The sequence below is a fragment of the Scylla paramamosain genome, chromosome 10 (assembly GCF_035594125.1).
Source record: "Scylla paramamosain isolate STU-SP2022 chromosome 10, ASM3559412v1, whole genome shotgun sequence".
NCBI lineage: Eukaryota > Metazoa > Arthropoda > Malacostraca > Decapoda > Portunidae > Scylla > Scylla paramamosain.
Genome location: NC_087160.1, coordinates 6,362,270 through 6,390,000, shown reverse-complemented (window position 1 = coordinate 6,390,000; position 27,731 = coordinate 6,362,270). Strand labels below are relative to the sequence as shown.

At 42.6% G+C, this 27,731-nt stretch overlaps 1 long non-coding RNA gene and 1 other non-coding gene across 3 annotated transcripts in view; one reads left to right on the top strand and one right to left on the bottom strand.

The window, feature by feature from the left end:
- LOC135104178 (uncharacterized) overlaps window positions 1-27,731 on the top strand; it is a 181,830-nt gene that overhangs the window by 8,210 nt on the left and 145,889 nt on the right. The gene's annotated exons all lie outside the window — the stretch shown is intronic.
- On the bottom strand, window positions 3,787-3,859 carry Trnar-ucu (transfer RNA arginine (anticodon UCU)). The gene has a single exon. It is a non-coding gene; the product is annotated as a tRNA-Arg (tRNA).

The window sequence follows — 27,731 nt, the reverse complement described above, 5'->3', positions numbered from 1 at the left end:
ACGGAGGGTGAGGTGAGGTAAGGTGAAATGTGGTGAAGGAAATGACTTAAGAACATAAGAGACGCTGCAAGGAGACATCAGGCCTACACGTGGCAGTCCCTACACAATACATACCTGACTACATCCACCTATCATCCCTATCATAAATTTGTGTAATATTCTTTTACCTCCTTCGCTATTATTTTTCACATCTTTCTTTGAATCTTAACCACACTGAGGTATCTATTTTCGTTCTGCAGCCACCTGGTTAAAAATTGCAAAATCGATTCTATTTTAATCCTTTTTATTTCTTGTACAAGATTATTAAGGTGTTACACATTGCTTTTAGTGCTGTGAAATGTTGCACATCGCACTAAAAAGGGTTAAAGCTCCTTATTGAATGCAATGACAACCTGATTACAAGGTCTATTCCACTCATCTATTCCTTTCCTCATTATTAAATATGGAAGTGAATGTGTATAGCTTATTATTTGGTTTTATTATGTATCATGTATTTCACTTATGTGTCATCTCCATGTACGTGTTATTACTACTTAGTTTTTTTTTTTTTTTATTCATATTCCAATCTTGATTATGTATTTCGTATTTTACACACAATTAGGAAAGTTCTTACACTTCCCATCACACACACACACACACACACACACACACAGGCCACTCAGGTGCGCCATTTCCCTCACAGCAGGTGCCATCGCGACCAGGTGGGGCGCAGCTCCCCGCACGCCACCTCACCTTATTATCCTCCCGCCTTTCGATGGCTCCCCGCCCTCCGCCCGCCTTCCCGCCCGCTTTTCCTCCCGCTCTTTCATGAACATTTTATCCTTTCCTCCTTTTGTCTCATCGTCGTCTTCGTTTTCTTTATCCTCCTCCAATTTTTTTTTTTTCGTTTTTGTTCTCCTCTTTCTTTTCTTCATAATTACGTTTTCTTCTCCTCTTCCTTCGGTCTGTTAATTTCTCCTTCTGTCTGCTGATTTTCTCCTGCGGCACCACCCCTCGCCAACCACACAGTGCCTCCACCTACGGTATACGCACGCCACATTACACGATCATCATACATTTACACCCTCCCCCGCTAACCAAAGTAGAAGTAGACCACAACTCTTTCTCACTCTCCTCTTAAAGTCCACTTGGAAGGATGGGTAGGTGGGGAGGAGCCTTCTTCTGTACTATTTTGTCTTCGTAATACTTAATGTACAATAGTTACCCACCCTAATAGAACATAAGAAATAAGGGAAGCTGCAAGAAGCCATCAGGCCTACACGTGGCAGTCCCTATATGAAATATACCTACCTATTTCCACCTATCATCTCCATCCACAAATCCGTCTAATCTTCTCTTAAAGCTCCCTAATGTCTTAACACTAACAACTTGATTACTGAGTCTGTTCCATTCATCTACCACTCTATTTGAGAATCAGTTTCTTCCTATCTCTTTCTTAAACCTAAATTTTTCAAGCTTGAACCTGTTATTTCTTGTTCTGTCCTGGTTGCTGATCCTAAGAATTTTGCTTTACGTCCACCTTGTTATAATCCTTATACCATTTAAAAACTTCTATCGGGTTCCCTCTCAACCTAAGTCTTTCTAAAAGAATGTAAATTAAACAGCTTCAATCTCGCTTCGTAAGAAATACTTCTCATTCCCTGTATCCTTTTAGTCATTTTCCTTTGTACTGATTCTAATAGACCTATATCTTTCCTGTAATATGGGGAGCAGAACTGTACCAAATATATAATATATGATATATAACTTTAATATTACTTCGGGACTTCTGAAAATTAATCCTAATACCCTATTTGCCCTGTTTCTGGCCTCTATGTCTTGCTTTCTTAGATGGGGTTCACAGGTAACTATAATCCTAAATTTCGTGCCCTACACGAGCTTCGTTGTTTATTGTGTGCTTACTGTGTGGGTTTCCTCTACCTACGCTAAGTACTTTGCATTTGTTGATATTAAACTGCATTTGCAATCTGTCTGTCCACTCGTTCATCCTATCTAAATCTGCGTGCAAGGCGATGTCATCCGATTCTGACCTAATTAATTTACCGATCTTTGTGTCATCCACAAATTTACTATCATTTAGAGCCGTTTATTACAACTCTGTCGCCTGTCGCTTAGCCATGACCTTACCCAGCCTAACACCCTCCCATCTATCCCGTGTGCCCTAACCTTTCTCAGGAGCCGCTGATGGGGTACCTTGTCAAAAGCTTTAATAAAGTCCAGATATAAGATGTCATAACTAAGATGTCATAACTATCACCATAATCTACTGCCTCGTACACTTTATTGTTAAAACTTAACAATTTTGTCAAGCAAAACTTCTCCTTCGGGAAGCCATGCTGTGACTGATTTATTTATGTTTGTCTAAATGCTCCCTAATGTTCTTCGCTATTATCGACTCCATTATTTTACCTACAACAGAAGTTAAGCTGACAGGTCTATAATTAGACATTAAAGTTTTATCTCCTTTCTTAAAAATGGGTACTACATTAGCCTGCCTCATTACTGGTACCTCACCTGACTCACCCTGCATTCGTTGCCAGTCAACTCCTTGGAGGTACCTTTTTAATTCCTCAAAATCTGGTTTCCTAAAGTCAGGTATTTTACTAGTGTTTTTGCTTCTAAAAGTTTCCTCCCATTTTTATTTGTACCTAATTTCCCAATGGTCACTGTTACCTAGCTGTCCTCCAGCCTCTACCTGCGTGACTGTTTCCTCCCTGTTAGTAAGAATTAAATCTAGAATACTGTTCCCCTACTACTACCTGTTTAAAAAAAATATCCTGAATAACCTTAAGAAATTCCTCTTCTTCCCTGTTACACACCATCAGGCTCCAGTTGATATTCCTAAAATTAAAATCTCCTACCACACATACCTAACTGCACCTTCCCGCTCTATTAATTTCCTGCCATGGCGAGGTGTTAATTGCCTTTGTACTGTTCGGTGATCTGTACACTACTCCCAGTACTACTGATTGTGATCTTTCATTAATATCTACCCATATCGACTCTGTTTTGCTATCTGTTTTAATTCTACTGTTAATACAACACTGTAATGTGTCCCTAACGTATAACTCGACGCCGCCTCCTCTCCTGTTTTCCGTCTTTATAGGATAGTGTATACCCATCTATCTTAACACCTGGATTAAATACTTCTCCTGACATATCTAACCAAGTTTCTGTTAAAACAATGATATCAAGGTTCTCTACACACGCCATTCCTCTAAGCAAGTCTATTTTATTTAAAATACTTCTACAGTTTGTGTAGTAAACACTGAAGCTATTTCCCACCTTCTCTGAACTAGTTACCTTTCTATAATTAACAAATTTGGCCTTTATTTCGACATAACAACCCCTTCTTCCCCTCCTGACTAACTAAAAAAAAAGCGCTGGAGTGCAGATACCTCCCGCTCGAGTGTTCCGGCCAAAACCCGAACACCCTGGTGTGATAAATGCACTCCATCCCTGGCGTACAAGGTGTCCCTACCATAGAAGTGGTCCCAGTTGTCGATGAACGTCCATCCATTACTCTTACAATGATTCGCGAGCCTGCGATTCACTATAATAGCTAAGTACCCTGACCTGAGATTGAGGGAAAAATTACAGTTTCATCACCATTACTAGCATGTGAAGGAGTGTTTTTGCCAATCACCCTTAACACCTGAGTATTGCCTAGCGCCTCGCCTCACTTAACCCTGTAACTCTGAAGCAAGCACGAACACTCAAGCAGCGACACTCTAAATAATCTCTCAGTCGAAGTCCATAATTTTTAGCTCAGCCGAACTAAATTTTCATCCCCAGCGGGATTCGAACCCGCGACCTCTGGATTAGAAGTCCAGCGCGCTATCCACTGCGCCATGGGGACCTTGTTTGTTCCATGGGGACCTTGAATAGGATAGTTAGGATCTCAAGGTCTGTTACTGCTTGGTCTTCCTTTGCATATTCTTATCCTCCTCTTCCTCCTTGTTCTCGCAGTTGTTTTTGTTTTTCTTGCCCTTTCCCTGAATTGTTATTTTCTCTCCTCTTTCTTCACCTCATCTCTCGTTTCCATTCCCTCCACATTTTAGTTCTCTCACTCTCTCCCTCTCCCTCCCTTCCTCTCGCCCATCCCTTAGTCAGCATTCCCTGTCAGCACCACCTCCGAAGCCTTCATATTTTCCCGGTTCGCGTAGTGGAATAATCTCGCCCACACACTCGTTACTCGTCTGCCTCGCCTTGCCTCCACTGTGACCTCCAGGACACGTGCAGTACCACGACACGTGCTGCTGTAAATGTGTGACCCTGGAGGAGACAAGACTGGAAACATCTATCTCTCTTTCCTTCCTTGTAATGTTTGGTCGTGATCTTTGCAACTTGAGTCGTGATGAGGATGTAGATGTGTGAGTGAAAATATTGTTTCTAGAGAGAGAGAGAGAGAGAGAGAGAGAGAGAGAGAGAGAGAGAGAGAGAGAGAGAGAGAGAGAGTGAGTGAGAGTGTGCCTATGAAGTGTAGTGTGCTTCAAACTCTCACTGAAACTCCCCTTCGTGTGTGTGTGTGTGTGTGTGTGTGTCGTCTGTCTATCCCCCTTAACTGAGTAATACATACACACATCATCAATACAACAACACACACACACACACACACACACACACACACACACACACACACACACACACACACACACACACACACACACACACACACACAGTACAACAACAAAACAACACAGTGGGGGAAGCAAGAGTAAAAGGAAATCAAATGCATGGATCTGAATAAAAGAGAAGAAGCGCTCCCACCACCCACCCGTTTCCCTCTTCCTTACTGTGAGGCAAAGAAAGGGAAAAGTAAGGAAAGGGAAAGAAAATCGTGCCTGCTTTAATGGCGGAGAGAAGAAAGTTTGAAGAAAGTTTAGAGGAAAATTATGAACACGTTTGCTTCTGACAGGCTGACGGCGAGCTCCTCCTCCTCCTCCTCCTCCTCCTCCTCCTCCTCCTCCTCCTCCTCCTCCTCCTCCTAATCTCACTCATATTCCTACCGTCTTCTCTTCTTTTCTTCTCCACTACAAGAAATTCCACCACAACCACTTTGCACTATTACCGCTGTCTTGTCTTCACCACCACCACCACCACCACCAAATTCCTAATGGTAAAAATAGTTAATACACTCTCTCTCTCTCTCTCTCTCTCTCTCTCTCTCTCTCTCTCTCTCTCTCTCTCTCTCTCTCTCTCTCTCTCTCTCTCTCTCTCTCTCTCTCTCTCTCTCTCTCTAATCCCCAGCTTCCGCCCCTCCACCAGTCCACACCTCCCCTCTACTTCAGCTCATTAATGAAAGGTAAGCCAGGTGGAAAAATGGATGAAATGCACTAGAGGGCCTGTACTTCATTATCTGTGCGTCGGGGGGTGGGAGGAGGAGGTACAAGTATAGAATTCTCTCTCTCTCTCTCTCTCTCTCTCTCTCTCTCTCTCTCTCTCTCTCTCTCTCTCTCTCTCTCTCTCTCTCTCTCTCTCTCTCTCTCTCTCTCTCTCTCTCTCTCTCTCTCTCTCACACACACACACACACACACACACACACACACACACACACACACACACACACACACACACACACACACACACACACACACACACACACACACACACACACACACACACCAATTAATCACAATCCTTTTTCCACAAACAGCTGCAGAAAAGAAAACCATTTTTAAAACAACAATAATCAAAAGACACAAACAACGAGATGAACCAGAGAGAGAGAGAGAGAGAGAGAGAGAGGCTCACCTGATGCCGTGTCAACACCGACTTTTACCTTCATCAAACTCACCTGTAAATATTTCCTCGGGTTCATTAACTTCACTAATGAATTGGGAGGCGATGAGTCTGGCTGAGTGAGGATTGGGGCGATGGGGAGGACGGGGCAGTGAGGCTTCAGGGTGATGGGAAGGGAGCAATGAGTCTTCAGTGGGAATGGGAATGGGGGGAAGAGGGAGCACTGAGTATTTTGTGTTGATGGGAAGGAAGGGCATTGAGGCTTCAGGAGCAATGGGAAGAAGGACATTGATTTTTTTATTGGTGATAGGGAAGATAGGAGGTCATAGAGTCATCTGGGGCGATGCGAAGGTTGAAAGGCAGCAGCTGGTTGATGAATGTATGGGGTGTACTAGGGAGACTGGGATGGTGGTGGTGGGGTGACGTGGTGTGTGACAGTGTGTTGCAATAAATAACAGACACCAGCAGATCAATTTGACTTGTGAGGTTGTGTGCAAAATTATACTATCTGATCTGAAAAGCAAGATAGGTGTACGCAAGAACATCAGAGAATAAGGAAAGTTACAAGAATCCATTAGGCCTACACGTGCCATTCCTTGTACAAAAACAGTTTTACCTATTTCTGACCATCATCCCCATATTATTATTTTTTTTATTTATTTTATTTATTTGTTTATTTTATTATTATTTTTTTTTTTTTTTGTGTGTGTGTGTGTGTGTGTGTGTGGTCTCGTAAATGTGTGGAATGCAGAAAAAAAAAGAAAATTTCAAACGAATAAAAAGATCAAACAGAAAAGTCAATTTGCCAAAGTGTAAACGAGAGCAACACAAAGTAATTGAGTGAGGGAATAAAAAAAAATCAAAAAAATAACAATATAAAAAAATGAAAAAAATTACCATGAAAGACGAAGCGTGAAAGCACGAGGCGAGATGAAAGAAGAAATACAAGAAAAACGAAATATTAATAACTCCACCTCAGAGAGAGAGAGAGAGAGAGAGAGAGAGAGAGAGAGAGAGAGAGAGAGAGAGAGAGAGAGAGAGAGAGAGAGAGAGAGAGAGAGAGAGAGTCAGCGGCACACACTCTCCTGCTTGAATAACGTAAATGTATCCTGAGTCGCAGTTCAAATATTTCAGTACGGAAAAGAAAGGAAGTTGTGAATAAGACAAGTGAATGAAGAGGTCAGTGAGCACACACACACACACACACACACACACACACACACACACACACACACACACACACACACACACACACACACACACACACACACACAGAGAGAGAGAGAGAGAGAGAGAGAGAGAGAGAGAGAGAGAGAGAGAGAGAGAGAGAGAGAGAGAGAGAGAGAGAGAGAGAGAGAGAGAGAGAGAGAGAGAGAGAGAGAGAGAGAGAGAGAGAGAAATGTAATATGCTAACATAAGAAAAAAAATACAGGGCACGCCACACAAACAGAATACATGATGGAAGCACAAGTAATTATAAATGGATGAAGTTAATATATGAATGAGAAACTGATTGCACACACACACACACACACACACACACACACACACACACACACACACACACACACACACACACACACACACACACTTTTAATTTAAGTTCCATAAAATGTTTTATATTTTTTATTCAAATTTCGAAAAGAAAAAAAAAGGAAAATGTTGAAATGAAATGTGCGTGAGAGAGAGAGAGAGAGAGAGAGAGAGAGAGAGAGAGAGAGAGAGAGAGAGAGAGAGAGAGAGAGAGAGAGAGAGAGAGAGAGAGAGAGAGAGAGGTGTTGTGCCACACTAATGACCAAGTAACACACATGTCATTGCTGTTTTCCGGTTTAACAGGAAACACGCACTTTTTGTTCCCCTCTGTCCTGTTATGCAATAGAGAGGAGACTTTCGCTGCTCCCTTCGTGTAAATTTTAGCGTTGTTGTTTTGCTACGGTAGTGAATTCATAAACGTTCCTGCTCCTTATTTCGATTTGTTTCAATAGTCTGTAGTTTTTTTTTTTTAAGGCTTCCAAGGATGTTTTTTAATGTCTGTAGTGATAGTTTGACAAGACTTCTGCAGCATTATCGGGAAAAAAAAAATACCTATGAGAACTAAACAAAACCACTGTAACTCCTAAAAATTGTTCTTTGTAGAGCGTTAAGTCTGAAAACAACCGTAATGTGTCTCTTGGGATATCATCTTTTGAAAACCTTAACATAACATCCTTTAATTCATCCATAATGTAGAGAGGACTTGTGAAAGCTCCATTTTTTTCCCCCCACGCATTGAATTACACAACGTTGGTATTTTGCCTACTGGCTGAACACTATTGCAGGGAGTTTTCTGAATGTTGGTGTGTTGCTGGTCGTGTTTTAGAGTGCATTGGGATGTTGCTGTGTTGTGGGTAGTGTTTTAGAGTGTTTTGGGTGTTGTGGGTAGTGAATCAGGGAGAATTTTGGGTGTTGCTGCGTTGCGGGTCATGTGTCAGGGTCCTGCGTGGGGGCTTAGACAGAACTCCCCCTCCAAGCTGGAAGAGAAAGTTACACAAAGTCGCACCATTTTACCTTTTTCGCTGAAGCTCCACGTTTTAGAGGGAAGGTGTTGCCTGTGTTTGTGTTGTTGCGTGTGCTGTGTGCTTGTGTGTGTGTGTGTGTGTGTGTGTGTGTGTTGTGTGTTTGTGTAGGGGCGTTGTGTGTTTGTGTAGGGGCGTTGTGTGTTTGTTGGATGTTTGTGTGGGTGTTGTGTGTTTGTTGGGATGGTATGTTTGTTTTGCAAGAGGGGGGGAAAAAAGTAGAGGAGTGAAATTGTAGAAGGTGGAGGTAGGGGGTGGGGTCTGGCAACGCTTGTAGACGCATCGCACCTGTATTGTTTTCGTGTCTGTTGGCCAGTCTTCTTTACACGTTTAGATATGAGAGAAAATATGATGCGTTATCAAAAATTCTTGGCACTGGTGTTTGTGAGTTTGTCATCGTTGATTTTTTAAACTATTTTTTTTTTTTTTTTTGTGATGTTTGTTGTCTCTGAGTTTGTATCAGTTGTTATGTTGTTTAGGTGTTGTTTGCGTCATGTTTTCTTTCTCATACTGTAAAGTGTCAGTGTGTCGTGGTGTCCAGGTGTTGATTGTGATGCACAGGTACGTGTTTGTCACCTGTGAGTGTTTTTTCTAATTGTTATTTTGGTGGTGATGTTTTGTTGTGATGATGATGATGATGATGATAGGAGGGAGTAAACTCGTACACATTCAGTGAATTTTTTACATATGATTTTATAATTCACGAGAAATATATTTTGTGTTAATTTGTGTCCTCTTCTCCTCCTCCTCCTCGTCCATCACTCATTTCCAGTATCACTAACATATATCCGTCTTCAGTAATCTGGCATCCAATACATTCTCACACACAGTTACATCTCCTAAGATTCAATCGGTGCTTCCCTTCCCATCCAGTCAGCCGCACGTGCTGATGATCCACTTGGCAGTAATTTCCCTTTTGTCTCCACCCGTCTATCATTTCCTTCCCCTTCCCTCCTTGTTCTTAAGCCTTGTGTCTCATTAAAAACACTTTGAAGAGAGGGAGGGAGGGAGGGTATCAAATTTCTGCCACAGGGCCTACACATGGAATAGAAATTGGCCTTGTTATCTCTCTCTCTCTCTCTCTCTCTCTCTCTCTCTCTCTCTCTCTCTCTCTCTCTCTCTCTCTCTCTCTCTCTCTCTCTCTCTCTCTCTCCATTCCGTCATCATATGTATTCGTAAAATTCGTGTTTCTTCCGTGATGTACGAACGAATGAGGAAAGTTGTCATCGTTATTAATCTCCAGACGATCATTCATCATTTTAAGTGAAAATTCTCATTAGTGGAGGAGGAGGAGGAGAAGGAGGAGGAAGAGGAAGAGGAAGAGGGGAAGGAGGAGAGAGAGAAGGATCAGTGACGCGAAGAAGTTTTGATCATAAGAACCGTGTGTGTGTGTGTGTGTGTGTGTGTGTGTGTGTGTGTGTGTGTGTGTGTGTGTGTGTGTGTGTGTTGGAGGGAGGGAGGGAGTGGGGGAAAAGAGGTGAAGATTCTGTGTTCAAGGCTCTAACTCCTTTTTGAAGGGAGAGAGAGAGAGAGAGAGAGAGAGAGAGAGAGAGAGAGAGAGAGAGAGAGAGAGAGAGAGAGAGAACTTTATCATTTACACACGCAAGAAAATATCATTTACACACGCAAGAAAATAAAAACATTTCCTGACATGACACATCTCTCTCTCTCTCTCTCTCTCTCTCTCTCTCTCTCTCTCTCTCTCTCTCTCTCTCTCTCTCTCTCTCTCTCTCTACAGCGCCACTAATACGCGACAACAAGATAAGGTTTTCCGGCACTGACTAATGGTTTAATGTTTTCGCTTCCTTTGTCATTCCCAAGCATTGTCTCGGCGGAAAGTTGGCGACCACTGGGATCTTTGCCCCCTTGCGTCCCTTGCTCCCTTACCCCCTGCGCCCCTGTTCCTTCCTTAGTCTCCCTGCGCGTCCTCCCTATTTCCCCTGTCTGCTTCTTCGCCCACCCTCAGTTTGTCCCTTACCCTGCATCTCTTCCCCTGTTTCTCTGTCTGTTTCTCTCCCTTCCCTGTCTTCCTTTTCGTTCTCTATATCTCTAGTCTCTCTGCTTTCTATCTCTGCCTCTTTTCTTGAGTCGCATTTTTGCATTGTCTGACCTTGCTAGTAGAGAGAGAGAGAGAGAGAGAGAGAGAGAGAGAGAGAGAGAGAGAGAGAGAGAGAGAGAGAGAGGGGGGTGGGGGGTTAGTATTGTTTAAAAATGAAGGTAGGATGTGAAAGATTATTGCATTATGGTTTGTGTGGTGAAGGTCAGTACAAATTCTCTTCTATTTATTTATTTTCTTAATCATTGTTATTATGATCATTACTATTACTACTACTACTACTACTACTGCTGCTGCTGCTACAACTACGACTACGACTACTGCTACTACGATTCCACTAGCAACTTTAATACAAATATATAACCTCACTCTTCTTAACATTTAATCTACATTTATTTATTCCTCCCTTGCATGTTTCCTGGCACTGTGTATTTATTTCATTCGTATTTCTCTCGCTGCGTGTGGCGGAGCTTACTATTTTTCCACATTTTATTTTGATTCCTCATCGTTTATTTAATTACTTATGTCTTAATGTCTGCCCCCTTCCCCATTTTTTTTTTCATCCCGCTTTATTTTATTTATTTATTTATTTATTTTGAATTTCTCCTCTACTATTATTTCCTTAGTTACTGTTCTGAACTCGCTAACTTCATGCCTTCCTTCTTCCCCGACTTTTTTTTTTTTCCCTTTTTTATCCTTTTCTTTGAGTAACGCTTTTCTCCCAGGAGTGGTAAAATAGCGTTAATTTTTCCGTGCCCTTGGCTGATCTGCACGCATAAGAAAATCTGAAAAGTTACGAAATAGCTACGAGTTTTCAAAAAGCGCAGCTGTTACTGTAACATCATTGCAGAATACAAATTGCATTCAGCGGTGCTTCATACATCTCTTGCTTTATAATGACAGAGTTTGACAGGCTTTGTTTTCTCATTAGGACTACTTTCAAAGGCCACCGAGCAGCTTTGTCAGGTTTTCATGGATATTCTTTTCTATTCATGATGCAGAATTCGTGTAAAACACTCACTGAGTTCATGAAAACATCGTTGAAAACCAGAGTAGCTCCCGTTACAGCCAGTCAATAGTAGTCAAGATTGGACAGGCAAACGTTTGGCAACACAGACCAAAGCAGCATCGCTCATCGCAAAACGTCTCTTGGGTACAATCTTGGGCACAGCGTAACATGTCCCACCCACCTACACCGTTCTGTGCATTGCCTCAATCTTCAGTTCTCTTGTGTATTGACAATCTGGCTATAAACAGAAATAACATACTGGTAATAAGCAGATGAAGGGACTTTGGATTAAGGGAAAAGTTAAAACAGTGGAAATGAGTGCAGGAAGTTAACCCAGTATTGTTCTTGTCTGTATCAACAATTCCAGTGTGTATTCGTCCTTCGCGTTCCTTTGTATTCCTTCTTGGTACACACAAGTGCTTGCCTGAGGTGTGGTGATGTCTTGTAATTAAACCACCTGTGTGCCCGGAGCCTTCGTATTTACTGTCCTGCGTCCTTTCACTTTAGATTAGGAAATGATACCTTATCACTCAGCATTTTAATCCATTGACTACTGCAGGTGAATAACAAAGGTATGCTGTCATCTGTTGTTAGTCAGAGTAGATGTATGATTATAATAGACGAATGACAAGAAATTACCTTTAAGCCCTTCATTACAAGAAACTATCCTCGAAAATTTCATGGAATCCTGTGTTGTTATCCTGAACAGCGCCAAACCCCCTGCCTTGGTACTGAAGGAGTCGAGAAGCAAATGTTCAGAAGGTGTTTGTTCTTCCTTAGCGTTCCCTTGTGTTTACAGCGCCAGCGTGCAAGTGTGTGCAGATTTAAAGCCGCAAAATCATGGCCTTTCTACATTAAACATTACATTGAGCGGCCTTGCGCGAAATGCCCATGAGAGGAAAGGTTGCCAGTCGAGGAATTCCAGGAAGAGGAAGTGAAAGAGGCAATTATTTAGCTCATGAAGCGACCACCACAGTTTTTATGTCCAGCTACATGAGAGGAAGGCCGGGAAGGTCAGACTGTTCCCGGAGTTAAGCAGAATTTGTTATTATGGTGAAAAATGGTGATGAAAAAGCTGGAGGCTGGGATGGGAGGGACTGGGAGTGGGACTGGATAGAAAGGGTCTGGGATGGGAGGGACTGCCTGTGAAGGGAGTGGGAGAGGGCTGGATGGAGCGTGGCTTGGTACACTATTCCAGACTGAGCGAGGTTTATGATGGTGAGGGATGATCAGTACTCACGGCGTTATTCCAAACTTGAGCACAGTTTGTTATGATGGAAATAAGAAAGAATGGAGGGATAATAAGAGATAAGTAATAAAAATAGTACGAAGAAAAAAGGAGACAAACACTACTGGAAAAGGTGAGGAAAAGCGAGAGTAAAGAAATAAAATGCTCTGAAGTATACCATTTTTTATAGTAATGATGATGATGATGATAATAATAATAATAATAATAATAATAATAATAATAATAATAATAATAATAATAATAATAATAACGGCAGTATTAGTAGTAATAAAAGAACTAGGACCAGAATGAAGAAAATAAAGGAAATAGAAACCAAACCGACAGAAAAAAAGAAGAAGAAAAGAAGAGAAACAAACAAAATTAGAAAAAAAGTAGTACTAGTTGCAGTAGTAGTAGTAGTAGTAGTAGTAGTAGTAGTAGCAGTAGTAGTAGCCGCAGCAGCAACAGCAATAATACTGATAAAAATAACAAGAGTAACGATAATAACAGCAAAAAAATAGCAATAATCATACTAATAACAACGATAACAACAAAACAACGCCTCTCATGACCTCCATTCCATCACTACTAAGCACAACAATAATAATTCTGACAACAATAGCAACGATAACAAACATACAACACCTGGCACTCCTTTCCTTTCTTCCCTATTCAATGCACCTCCCTATCCACAGGTAACTCCCCGCCACCTGTCGTGTTCTTGCCGAGGTAAGTACAGCGCTGCACGGGTCACGTCTCGAGGGGCGGGGCGCAAAGGTCACCCAGCCCTGGCCAGTGACTTTTAATGACGCTAAAGAGTGCGAGTGAAATGGCTGATTGGCGGCAGGTGAAATGTTGCGTTTGTGGGAGGTGAGGAGGTCAGGTCACGTAGATAAAAAGGTCAAGGTTGGTTCTGGTGGATGGTAATAGTAGTAGTAGTAGTAGAAGTAGTAGTAGTAGTAGTAGTAGTAGTAGTAGTAGTAGTGATAGTAGTAATAATAATAATAATAATAATAATAATAATAATAATAATAATAATAATAATAATAATAGTTGTAGTAATAATAGTAATGTTTGTTGTTGTGAAGTGTATTTGTCAGGTTAATAGTTGACGTTTTTTGTGAGGTTATTCTCTCTCTCTCTCTCTCTCTCTCTCTCTCTCTCTCTCTCTCTCTCTCTCTCTCTCTCTCTCTCTCTCTCTCTCTCTCTCTCTCTCTCTCTCTCTCTCTCTCTTGGTCAATAGTTGTGGTTACATTTTTTTGTGTGTGTTTGCTTGGTTGTGAAGGTGTTTTTTTTATGGTTATTGGCCTCTCTCTCTCTCTCTCTCTCTCTCTCTCTCTCTCTCTCTCTCTCTCTCTCTCTCTCTCTCTCTCTCTCTCGCCGTCATCAGTGAAAACCACATTACCACCCGGAAATAAACGTCTTCCTCGATAAGTTTGGGGTTTCCTCAATCTGCCTCCCCCCACCTCTCTCTCTCTCTCTCTCTCTCTCTCTCTCTCTCTCTCTCTCTCTCTCTCTCTCTCTCTCTCTCTCTCTCTCTCTCTCTCTCTCTCTCTCTCTCTCATCTCCATTGTATCTCCAACCGGTTATTCTTTTCGTTCCCTCTGACCTTCCCTCCCTCCCTCCCTCCTCCCTCCTCCTCCTCCTGTAACAGTGTCAGTGTCGCGGACTAAGCCATATTGTTTAGCGAATAAAGAGTAAAAGTTTGTCAAGTAATAAAGGAATTGATGGGAGGTGATTGGCTGTCGCTCTGTCAGAAATGATATTACATACTGTGTTATCCAATTGGCGTGGAGCTATTGATTAAACTCTGCCCTGGGTGGTGGACTGGTGAGGGGGAAAGGTGGGGAGGTGGATGGTAAAGGGAGGGGGGACAGGGGGTTTGTGTGTAGAGGGTAGGTTTGTAGGCGAGTTATATGGGGTGTTTGTGTTTGTGTTACGGGGTCTTATGGGTGTATGTGGGGGTGATGAAGGAGGTAGGTGTGTTTGTGTGGCGATTGGGTAGGTTTTTGGTGGTGGTGGTGGTGGTGGTGGTGGTGAATACAGGGAGTGCCACGTGTTGACCTGACGACTTCATGCACCTTCACTTCTGTTATATTTTTGTCACTGTTTCGTTCGTTCTTTCCTGAATTTGTGTTTGTCCTTTTTGGTCTGCCTCCCTTGCACTTCAAAATAATCATCACCACCACTATCACCATCATCATTACCAGCATCAGTATTCGTGTGTACAGTCGCGGTCACAAGTTGCGTCTTGCTTCATCGCTATGTTCATTCGTAACCAGCTCAGGTCCCTCCTCTCTCGTCGGCACCTCGCACTCCTCTCCTCACGATGCATTGTTGTTCAAACCTTCGAACTTCACCTGGTTACGAAGCAGAACACAACTTATGACCGTAACTGTACATTATAACTGACCTTTCTTTCCATGCTGACCCTGAACTTTTAAAATCTAAATCAAAAAACATCAGCATCCTTCACCATTAAATCTTGCTGTTTCTCTACGTGTTCTTCATATTTCTCGCCATCATCTAAACACTCGCAAACACTCGCTACTCACGTGAATCATAAAATAGTCCCACAATTCTTGATCTTAGGCCTGTATTCTGAAACACTTCTGCGGCGCACCTCCACTATTTCAAAAGACTCCACTTGAAGCTGCACGGGTCTTTAAGGGTGTTTCCACGGTTTTAGTGGCAGATTAGCAAGTTTTCTACATTATTAAAAGGAGAAATAGTCTTGCAAATCTGGCTAACCATTTCTGTAGCCTTTGAAAATAGTCATGTTGAGAGGAGCGTGTACCATCACCAAGAGAGAGAGAGAGAGAGAGAGAGAGAGAGAGAGAGAGAGAGAGAGAGAGAGAGAGAGAGAGAGAGAGAGAGAGAGATCCCTATAGAATGTGTTATTTAGGCGTGTCTGTTCAGAAAGGGAAGCTGAAGACAGACACACCATCTTTCATCTTCTATCAACGTGAGAGTGAGAGAGAGAGAGAGAGAGAGAGAGAGAGAGAGAGAGAGAGAGAGAGAGAGAGAGAGAGAGAGAGAGAGGAAGGTATCTCTAATGTACACCCTTTGTTATATCCCTTTGTTCGTCTTGTGTCCATAGCCTTGTTGCAGAGTCCCGAGGGGCGAGAGAGAGAGAGAGAGAGAGAGAGAGAGAGAGAGAGAGAGAGAGAGAGAGAGAGAGAGAGAGAGAGAGAGAGAGAGAGAGAATATGCGTGAGAACCTTTACCCATTCCACCACACAATCTCTCTCTCTCTCTCTCTCTCTCTCTCTCTCTCTCTCTCTCTCTCTCTCTCTCTCTCTCTCTCTCTCTCTCTCTCTCTCTCTCTCTCTCTCTCTCTCTCTCTCTCTCAGTCTTACACGGCCAGGGAAGGAAGATTGGAGAGCGAAGTTTGATAGGAGGAAGAGGACGAGGGAGGGAGGGAGGGAGGGAGGGAGGAAAGGAGGAGGGAGGGAGAGGTTAAAGAGGAGAGAAAAATAGCCAGAGTACAAGAGACATGATGTAATGAGTGAAGGGAGTAATTAGGAAGTGAAAGGGATGTTCATAAAAAGGAGGTTGGAAAGAAAGAGTGATGACAGACTGAGGGGAAATAATGGAGTAAGAATTTAGTGGAAAAGACTGTGAAATGTAAAAGGTAAGACAAGGGTTCTAGAGAGAGAGAGAGAGAGAGAGAGAGAGAGAGAGAGAGAGAGAGAGAGAGAGAAAGAGAGAGAGAGATTGCGTATATACCAAAAGAAAGTTATGAAAATTCAAGAGTAAAATAGTATCAGAATAACAACAATAACTACTACTACTACCACCACTACCACTACAATAATAAGTGCTAATACCAATAGAAAATTAAGGTAATGATGAAAAATTCCAGTTATTCTGAGCTCATTACTGGATATTCGTAATGCAGTCTTGTAAATGACTGAAATATTGGCTGGTAATGGCCGACTGAATTTCGTTTTTTTTTTTTTTCGTTTTTTTATTCCTTACTTTACTCTCTTTTTTTCCATCAATATTCAGTGTTTGAGTGAGATGCGTTTTGTAAGTGTTGGTATTTGTGTGTGTTATGTCTCTCTCTCTCTCTCTCTCTCTCTCTCTCTCTCTCTCTCTCTCTCTCTCTCTCTCTCTCTCTCTCTCTCTCTCTCTCTCTCTCTCTCTCTCTCTCTCTCTCTCTTGCATTCCACTTCTCTCCTTCGCCCATTCCACACCTCCCCTTTCCTCTCTCCATAATTGCTCCTCCTCTTCCTCTTCCTCTTCCCCTTCCACCACCACCACCACGACGCAAGGCACCCAACACACCCATCACCACATTAACACATACAGACACACCCATGCCCCATCACCTTCACCCATCTATCAATCACTTCTACACATCACCATTCATCACCATCTCCAACTATCACCAAGCATCTCCAGGCATCATCATTTTCTCCCATTAATTCTACCCATCATCACCTTCTCTTCCCATCATCACTTTCATTTATCACTTACTCCATCCAATACTTTTCAGTCCATCACTTTCACTAATCATCACACCCACCTATCACTTTTAATCATCACTCCACGCCCATCTACTCTCTCTCCCATTCTTTATTCCATTCTACACTCCCCTCTTTCGCCCACTCCCCTCTCTCTCCCCTTCTCCCCAACCACTCCACCTATTGCACATCTCTTAATATTTTTATCCCACTCCTCCTTACCTCTACATCTCTCCCCTCCCCATTTCTCCCCAGTTTAAATGTGTCCCATACAGCCCTCCACATCTCCCCCTCTCTCCCTTCACTGTTTCGTTTCCTCTTCCCCAACATCCTTCTCTCCTCCCCAACACTCCTCTCTCCTCCCCAATACCACTCTCCTTTCCCCATCCCCTCTCCCCCTACCACAAACTATTCACTGTCAAGGAATTCCTCACCTCCGGATACATTACCTCCTCCTCCCCCCTTCTCCACCATCCCTTTCCTCTTCCCATTCCTCTCTTGCAATCTGTCTTTCTCTTCCTACATTCTCTCTCTCTCTCTCTCTCTCTCTCTCTCTCTCTCTCTCTCTCTCTCTCTCTCTCTCTCTCTCTCTCTCTCTCTCTCTCTCTCTCTCTCTCTCTCCTATCTTACACCTTTTATTTTAGATTAGGTATTCTTTATGCACAAACGAGACACCAACGGCAAAAAACCATATCAGAAAAAAAAACCGCTAAATTTCTCCCCAAATAAAGAAAATAACTCCAAAAGAAAGAAAACTTCAGAAATGGAGATGCCTTGAAACTCCTCTCTTAAACACGGCTGAGTCATAAGAGGGAAACACAAATTCAGACAGAGTTTCAAGATTTGTCAGTAAAGTACATGAAAGAGTGAAGGTGCTGATTCACTCCTGCATTAGGGAGGAGGACAGAATAGAGGTGAGAGTGAGTGGAGAGTGTTGTGAAGCGGGGACTCGGGAGGTGAGGCGTGCAGTTAGCAAGATCTTAAGAGCAGTCAGCATGAAAATAGCGGTAGAAGATAGCAGGAGATGTAGTCAGTACTACGGTGAGGTGACAGAGGGTAAAAAAGAGGCAGTCTGAGGAGTGGAGGGAAGGCGGATGAGGTGAAGAAATTTTTACCCTAATCTATCAAGAAGAGTGGTATGAATGGAGCGCCCCTCCACCATATGAGAGAGACACACACCATAGAGAAGATAATAAAATTGCTGTATTGAGAAAGCAACTGTTGAGGGAGAGAGAGAGAGAGAGAGAGAGAGAGAGAGAGAGAGAGAGAGAGAGAGAGAGAGAGAGAGAGAGAGAGAGAGAGAGAGAGAGAGAGAGAAAAGGCAGCAACGATACAGGATAACCAAATTTTAAGATTGTTTTGGCAAGTGAAGAGAGATGAAATTTCCAGTTTATAGTGTTAGTGAAGGCCGGACCAGGGAAGTTGTGGATTATCGAGGAAGTGGAGATTGTGTCGAGTGAAGATAAGGACCAAGAGATCTGCTGCTGTTTGTTTTTCCTTTGTTTTTGCTTGCGTTCTTCCTGTTTATTTCCTTCTCCTCTTCGTCTTCCTCTCCTTTCCTCTACTTCCCTCACCGATCATCGACTCCCTCTGCCTCTCCTTTCTCTCCTCCTCCTCCTCCTCCTCCTTCTCCTCCTCCTCCTCCTCCTCCTCCTCCTCCTCCTCCAATCCTCTGGCTCCCGTGATTAACTCCAGCTTCGTCACGCGTCACTAATCGCCTTGTTGCTTCCCCTTCCTCCCCTTCCCTCCCCTCCCTTATCTCCCCTTCCCTCCCTCTTCTTTTTTAATTTCTTCTTTTCGTCTCTCTCTCTCTCTCTCTCTCTCTCTCTCTCTCTCTCTCTCTCTCTCTCTCTCTCTCTCTCTCTCTCTCTCTCTCTCTCTCTCTCTCTCTCTCTCTCTCTCTCTCTCTCTCTCTCTCTCTCTCTCTCTCTCTCTCTCTCTCTCTCTCTCTTCCTTTTTTACTCCTCTTCCGTATCTTCTGTTTCCTTCCTTCCTTCCTTCCTCCTCCTCCTCCTCCTCCTCCTCCTCCTCCTCCTCCTCCTCCTCCTCTTCCTTCTCCCCCATTTTCCCTTTCCTACCTATTCTTATCTCCTTTACCTCCACCCTCTTTTTTTCCTTGCATTCATCTCATTATTTTCCTCCTATTGCTTCCCTTATCTCCTATTTTTTTTTCTTTCTTTCTATCTCCCATTCCTCACCAAATCTCTTCCCTTCCCTACCATTTTATTCTCTTTCTCATTTTTCTTTCTTCATTTCCTCTTCTCCTTCCTCCTATTTCTCTTCTTTCTTCAGTTTCCTCCTTTGCTCCGATTCCCAGATTTTTTTCTCTAAATCCTTCTCTCCTAATGGATCTGTGATAGTTCATTGTATTTCTTTTTTTTTTTTTTCTTCTTTTTTCCGTACGTCGAAATCTCCATGGCGTTGTCTTCTGTGTTCTGTAAAAGCACACGGTTTCCTCTCAAATAGTGTGGAATGACTGGCAATGGGCTCCGTAATCCAGGTGCTAGTTGCAGAGTCAGTAGGGAGCCTTAAAAGGTTATGCAAATTTATGGATGAGAATGATAGGTGGAAGTAGATAGGTATGTGTTGCACAGGGACTGCCACGTGTAGGCCTGGTGGTTTCTTGCAGCTTCTCACATTTTCTTTTTTCCTTTTTTTTTTTTTTCTGCCGGTATGTTGTCGGAGGGAAATATGAGAGGGAATGAGTCTTTCTTCCTTTTCTATCTTGTTCTCCTATACAGTACATAATTCAGCGAATATTCTTGTTCTATATCAACAAAACTCTTCGTGTATTTTTTTATTTATTGTTGTCTGTGCACTATTCCTCTTCTTTCCTTCGTTTACAGCAATTGCATCGTTTCTCTTTCATTTTTCATTCCTTCTTATGCTCCTCTCTTCCCTCTCCATTCCCTCTTCTTCTCTTTTTTTTTCCCTCTCCATTCCCTCTTCCTTTTCCTTTTTTTTTTTTTTTTTACACGGCCAGTTTCTCTCCTCTCTTCATCTCTTTCCTCCACTTGTCTCTTTCCTGCTTCCACTTTACTCTTCTTTCTCTCTTTTACTCCACTTCCTCTCCTATGGCTTCTCTTTGTCCATCCCGTGTTCCTCTTTCCATTTTCTTTCTCTTTTTTCTCTCCTGTGTACAGTTTTTATCCCATGCTCCCTTCCCTTTTTCTCTTCCCTTCCCTTCCCTTCCCTTCCCCTCCCTTTCCTTTCCTTCCCTTCCCTTCCCTTCCCTTCTATCCCTTTCTCTTCCATTCTCTTTCCTTCTTTTCCATTCCCTTTCCTTCCCTTCATTTCCTTCCCTTCCCTTTCCTTCCCTTCCCTTCCCTTCCTTCAGCTCATTCTATTGGTTACAAGTATGTCCTTCTATCTATCCTGCGTGTTTCCCTTCATTTCTCCTTCTCCTTTCCTCTCGTCTTATTGCTGCCGAGTCCTCCTCCTCGTCATCCTCCCTCTCCTCCTCCTCCTCCTCCTCCTCCTCCTCCTCCTCCATGCAGTTGAAAGGGAGCAGTCAACTGTAGCTATTGGCTGTTTCTGTCCTCTGTACGTTGATTCTCTCTCTCTCTCTCTCTCTCTCTCTCTCTCTCTCTCTCTCTCTCTCTCTCTCTCTCTCTCTCTCTCTCTCTCTCTCTCGCTCGCTCGTTGCATTTTTCCTTGTAAAAGAACAATTTCGGGAGAGACAAATAGCTGTTGCTTGTTAGGTCAACACTCTCTCTCTCTCTCTCTCTCTCTCTCTCTCTCTCTCTCTCTCTCTCTCTCTCTCTCTCTCTCTCTCTCTCTCTCTCTCTCTCTCTCTCTCTCTCTCTCTCTCTCTCTCTCTCTCTCTCTCTCTCTCTCTCTCTCTCAAGTTTTGCTCAACAGGTGTGTGTGTGTGTGTGTGTGTGTTAATATTGTGTCTTGGAGATACGCCCAACATTCTTGACCTTTTCCTGACCTCTAATCCTTCTGCTTATGCTGTCACCCTTTCTTCTCCGTTGGGCTCCTCCGATCACAATCTCATATCTTTATCTTGTCCTATCACTCCAATCCCTCCTCAGGATCCCCCTAAGCGAAGGTGCCTCTGGCGTTTTGCCTCTGCTAGTTGGGGGGACCTGAGGCGGTATTTTGCTGATTTTCCTTGGAATGACTACTGCTTCCGTGTCAGAGACCCGTCTTTGTGTGCTGAGCGCATAACAGAGGTGATAGTGTCTGGCATGGAGGCGTACATTCCTCACTCTTTTTCTCGTCCTAAACCTTCTAAACCTTGGTTTAACACAGCTTGTTCTCGTGCTATACATGATAGAGAGGTGGCCCACAAAAGGTACTTAAGCCTTCCTTCACCAGAATCTCATGCACTTTATATTTCTGCCCGGAACCATGCCAAGTCTGTTCTCCAACTAGCCAAAAACTCCTTCATTAACAGAAAATGTCAAAACCTTTCAAGATCTAACTCCCCTCGTGATTTCTGGCATCTAGCCAAAAATATCTCCAATAACTTTGCTTCTTCTTCTTTCCCTCCTCTACTTCAACCAGATGGCACCACTGCTATCACATCTATTTCTAAAGCTGAACTCTTTGCTCAAACCTTTGCTAAAAACTCTACCTTGGACGATTCTGGGCTTGTTCCTCCCTCTCCTCCACCCTCTGACTACTTCATGCCTCGTATTAAAATTCTTCGTAATGATGTTTTCCATGCCCTCGCTGGCCTAAACCCTCAGAAGGCTTATGGACCTGATGGGGTCCCTCCTATTGTTCTCCGAAACTGTGCCTCCGTGCTTGCACCTTGCCTAGTCAAACTCTTTCAGCTCTGTCTGTCAACATCTACCTTTCCTTCTTGCTGGAAGTTTGCCTACATTCAACCTGTTCCTAAAAAGGGTGACCGCTCTAATCCCTCAAACTACCGTCCTATTGCTTTAATTTCCTGCTTATCTAAAGTTTTTGAATCTATCCTCAACAGGAAGATTCTTAAACATCTATCACTTCACAACCTTCTATCTGATCGCCAGTATGGGTTCCGTCAAGGCCGCTCGACTGGTGATCTTCTGGCTTTCCTTACTGAGTCTTGGTCATCCTCTTTTAGAGACTTTGGTGAAACTTTTGCTGTTGCCTTGGACATATCAAAAGCCTTTGATAGAGTCTGGCACAAAGCTTTGATTTCCAAACTACCCTCCTACGGTTTCTATCCTTCTCTCTGTAACTTCATCTCAAGTTTCCTTTCTGACCGTTCTATTGCTGCTGTGGTAGACGGTCACTGTTCTTCTCCTAAATCTATTAACAGTGGTGTTCCTCAGGGTTCTGTCCTGTCACCCACTCTCTTCTTATTATTCATTAATGATCTTCTAAAACAAACTTCTTGTCCTATCCACTCCTATGCTGATGATACCACCCTGCACTTTTCCACGTCTTTTCATAGACGTCCAACCCTTCAGGAGGTAAACATATCACGCAGGGAAGCCACAGAACGCCTGACTTCTGATCTTTCTAAAATTTCTGATTGGGGCAGAGCAAACTTGGTATTGTTCAATGCCTCAAAAACTCAATTCCTCCATCTATCAACTCGACACAATCTTCCAGACAACTATCCCCTCTTCTTCAATGACACTCAACTATCCCCCTCTTCTACACTGAACATCCTCGGTCTGTCCTTTACTTATAATCTGAACTGGAAACTTCACATCTCATCTCTAGCTAAAACAGCTTCCATGAAGTTAGGTGTTCTGAGACGTCTCCGCCAGTTTTTCTCACCCCCGCAGCTGCTAACTCTGTACAAGGGCCTTATCCGTCCATGTATGGAGTATGCTTCACATGTCTGGGGGTTCCACTCATACTGCTGTTCTAGACAGGGTGGAATCAAAAGCTTTTCGTCTCATCAACTCCTCTCCTCTAACTGACTGTCTTCAGCCTCTCTCTCACCGCCGCAATGTTGCATCTCTAGCTGTCTTCTACCGCTATTTTCATGCTAACTGCTCTTCTGATCTTGCTAACTGCATGCCTCCCCTCCTTCCGCGGCCTCGCTGCACAAGACTTTCTTCTTTCTCTCACTCCTATTCTGTCCACCTCTCTAACGCAAGAGTTAACCAGTATTCTCAATCATTCATCCCTTTCTCTGGTAAACTCTGGAACTCCTTGCCTGCTTCTGTATTTCCACCTTCCTATGACTTGAATTCCTTCAAGAGGGAGGTTTCAAGACACTTATCCACCAATTTTTGACCACTGCTTTGACCCTTTTAGGGACTGGCATTTCAGTGGGCATTTTTTTTATTAGATTTTTGTTGCCCTTGGCCAGTATCCTTCCTACATAAAAAAAAAAAAAAAAAAAAAAAAAAAATTCATTGACTTCACTTCCTTTTTCTCTCACTTCTTTTATTTTCTATCCTTTATCTCTCGTTCTAAATTATATAAATTTCTCTCTCTCTCTCTCTCTCTCTCTCTCTCTCTCTCTCTCTCTCTCTCTCTCTCTCTCTCTCTCTCCCGCGGGAACAACTTGTATTGCGTTTGTCTGCACCATTAAGCCCGCCATCGACTTGCTAACACCATTACAAGAGTTAATGTAAGCGCGGGGTCCTTGGTGCACCCCTTTCCCGCCCCACGCCCGCCCATCTCCCTTCTCTGACCTTTACAAGAGTTAGCTCGGGGAATTTTACTGCTGTCTTGGACCCTTCTTGATGTGTGTGTGTGTGTGTGTGTGTGTGTGTGTGTGTGTGTGTTGCTGGTGAATTGTGTGCTGTCATTGTATGCGTCTGAGTCCATTAGTTCATTATTCAGGTAGTCAGTCAGTCTTTCATTCATTCATTCATTCATTCACTCACTCATTCATTCACGTGTTCGTTCATTCAGTTCGTCAGTCACTTAACCAGTTATTGAGTCAGTCAACTGCAGTATACCTTCACACTATCCATGGATCTCGTGTGCCACCTTCCCTCAGCCTCCACTGTTTGTCATCACCACTTTCGTCACACCACTACTGCTGGTCGCCGCCACCCTGCCGCTGCTGTTGCTGTTATGATAATGGTGATGAATATGTATATCCTCTTAATTTACAAATTATCATTTTTCTGCCCCCCACCTTCCCACATCGCGCTGAATAGAAAAATAATGTGGGACAAGGTTTTTATGCCGTGAGAATGTAGTTATTGTTACTCTGCTTCAAAAGGCAAAATGACGCATCCAGAACACGGGGGAAATATGTAAATGGTCTGGGTGTCCTTACAAAATATATCACATTTTTTCCATTGTCCATTGCGGGAATTAGATGTGGCTGGTATTGTTGTCGTTGATTGTGTGTGTATGTGTGTGTGTGTGTGTTGTTAGGAGATGGTGCGCCCCTCGGAAAATATCCTAGTGGTAACCTTTTGTACAAACGGGATAAACAAGCACATACGGCCATACACTGAAGTCCAATTGATACAGATAACGAAGAAAAATCCTGTAGTGAAGCACAATAACTAAATTTACGCACGTGTGTATAAAAGAACCAAGATTATTTGGGGGGAAGGTAAAATGCAATAACGGAGAGGCACTTGATAAAAGAAGGGAGGCAATAAAAAGAATATTGGAACTCAGAGAAATGTGAAACCAGTAAAGAAAATCACAAGAATATTGGAACACGAGAATAGAAAACGTCCGTAAAGGAAAGACAGGGAAGTTGGAAAAAAATAATAATAATAATAATGTTGGTGACGTCAGATGCATAAGGAACACAATCGATAAGGAATAGATGGTGGTGGTAGAGGCATTTACAGCATTACTAAGAAAAAATGTGCTAATATCAGAGGCATTTAAAATATAATAAAGAAAACGGTAGGCATCACTAATCAGAACAACAACAATAGCAAAGTGAAGAAATCAAGGAAGTTTGTATCCACTATAAAAACTTGAGAATGAAAGAAAAAAGTAATACCTTCCTCGTACAATAATAGAGGTTGTTCAAGTTTTAGGATGATCTACACTTTAATGGAAAACGTTCGAAGAAAATTTATAGAAACCCTTTATAAAAAAAAAAAAAAAAACGGTCTTGAGATAGTAGAGCTAAGGGTGTATTTGAGAGTATGGATAATCTTATATTTTGACTGAAAAATAATGTAGAAAATAAACAATATGTCAAACCCAAGAAAAGTTGCCTTAATATAGCACAAGTAAAGACGTATTATAAAAAGTATGGATAACCTTATACTCTGGTTGAAAATACCACAAAATACTGGACCCCTTAGAAATGCGGCCTAAAAACAGTACTAGGTAAGTCGTATTTCAAAGTATAACTAAATACACCCACTGAAAATACTGTGACAGAATATAAAGTGAGCCGCTCCCTTGAAATGTTACCCCGCTGCATTATCTGGTCTCACTTAACCCACGAACATCGCTGGGACCAAGACGCGCCCCCTTGGACAGAATAACAGGCAGCTGACTCGCGGGTTCAGACTGAGGGATAAAAGCTGGCACGGTGGCATTCGGTGTTGCAGAGTCAGGTCAGCTGCTGAGGTGTCTGAGGATTTGGGATTTCCCTCTTGAAGGAGTTTAAGGGTGTAGGAAAAGCTTAAACACACTATCTGAAAAGTTTCTATTTTGTCGTCTTTCTCCCCCCCCCTTTTATGTATGGAGTGTCTCTCTCTCTCTCTCTCTCTCTCTCTCTCTCTCTCTCTCTCTCTCTCTCTCTCTCTCTCTCTCTCTCTCTCTCTCTCTCTCTCTCTCTCTCTCTCTCTCTCTCTCTCTCTCTCTCTCTCTCTCTCTCTCTCTCTCTCTCTCTCTCTCTCTCTCTGCCTCTCCTTTTATTGGTGTCCTGTTCCTCTCCGTATGGTTGCTATCTTCGCACACGTTGTTTCTAAGCCTCTAAAGGAAGCTTCAAGGAATTGTATTTTTTTCTTTAGTGGTGTTGATTTCAGTACATATTCCTTTTTACTTCAGTTTATCGCCGCTAAATGTACGATAATATCTCCTCCTCCTCCTCTGGGGATGTACGAGATCTCCCATACCTATTCGCGTTACTGTATTTCATATCTGCAACTTTAGTTTCTTATTTGTATCACATTTATTTATTTATTTTTTTGTAGAACTTTTGTCAAATAATATTCTTACTTGTTTCGCAATAGTTTCCATATACGAATACATAAAACGGTGGTAATGTAATAGGAAGATAGCCAGTTATTACTCCAGTGTTATCGTATTTTTGTATTATCTCACATATTTTTGCACTATCTCACTCACGCACGCTGCCTCACTTGTCTTACTCTACAGCGCCCTCACCGTCTCTTCTGTTTTTTTTTTTATCATCTTTCTTTTTCCTCTTCTTCACGTATCAAGACTGGCCAAGGAATAAAGAAAAGTTGGCCAATTTAGTTCCTGAGGTGTCTTGATATTCATTCCTCTGCCACACTCTACGCCCACACGCACCTTACACACCCTATTCTTCCCTGCCACGCCTCCATCTCCCCTGCCACACCTACACCCCTACCACACTTTACCACCACCTCATGGCCAGTACTCGTCACTACCACCATCCCTGTCTATCTTTACTTTATTTTCACGCGCTTAACTAAACAGAAAACGGAGTCGCGGGATAGTACTTAGGCTAAACCAAAAGAGAAAACGGGAGTAGCGAGTACTACATACTACTCAACTTAGAAAACGACAGTCGCCGGGGAGTAACTCAGGCTTATAAATATTGCATTGGAATAGAAGAAAACGGACACATTATTATAGGTGAGCATTGAGCAGGTGTTACATAATCGTCCCCCTTCTCCATCTGCTTCCTTTACCTCCACCTCTCCACCTCCTTACCTCTCTTTTATCCCTGTCCTCTTTTTCCTCACCTCTTCTATTCACATGCAAATGCAAGAAAGGAATGGATCTAAAAATATGAAACTTTTAGCTCGTCGGCCTACTTGTGCTGTCAGGTATTGGGGACACGACCTGGACAGAGGGAGAGAGCTGGGATTGTGTTATCTGTCTCGCCATCCTTCCATTCCTCTGCCCTTCTCTCCTTTCTTGTCTGCTTATCTTCATTCTTTTCCTTGCGCTTTATCCTTCCACCCGTCCACTCTTCTTTCCTTCCTTGTCTGCTGATCTTCATTCTTTCTATTATTTTGTTTTATTGTCCAGTTTTATTTTTTTCTTTTTTTTGTTCTCTTCCGTGGTTTTGTATTCTCCCATTCTCTCTCTCTTTTTTTTCGTGTTTCCTTTTGTTTTATTCCCTCCTCTCCTGTTCTGAATCTCTTCCGTTTTTTCTTCTTCTGGTACCTACTTCTCATCGTTATTTTTGTCTTCTTTAATCCCCATATCCTTTATTTTTTCTCTTATTTTTTATTCTAGTTCCCTTCCCTTATTTTTTTTTCTCTTCCTTCATTTTCACGTATTCCTTCTATCTTTCGTCTCAATCCTACATTCCTTCATTTCTCCTATTTTTTTCCTTTGGTTTCTCCTTTAGATTCCTTTCCTTTATTTCGTCTATAGCCATTCTTCAGTTATCTTGCTTTCCTTCATTCCCTCTGTCTCCTTTTCTCTTTTCCTTCCTTACCATTTTACCTTGTGTTTCTTTCTTCTTCTTTCACCCTTCCTTCTACCACATGTCTTCATCCATCCGCACCTCTTTTCCTTCTCTCCTTGCGTCTTTTTCTTCCACCGTTCTTTCCACTATTTTTAACGTTCTTTTCGTTTCTTTACTTCCCTATTCACCTCGCGCTTTTCCTCCCTTCTTT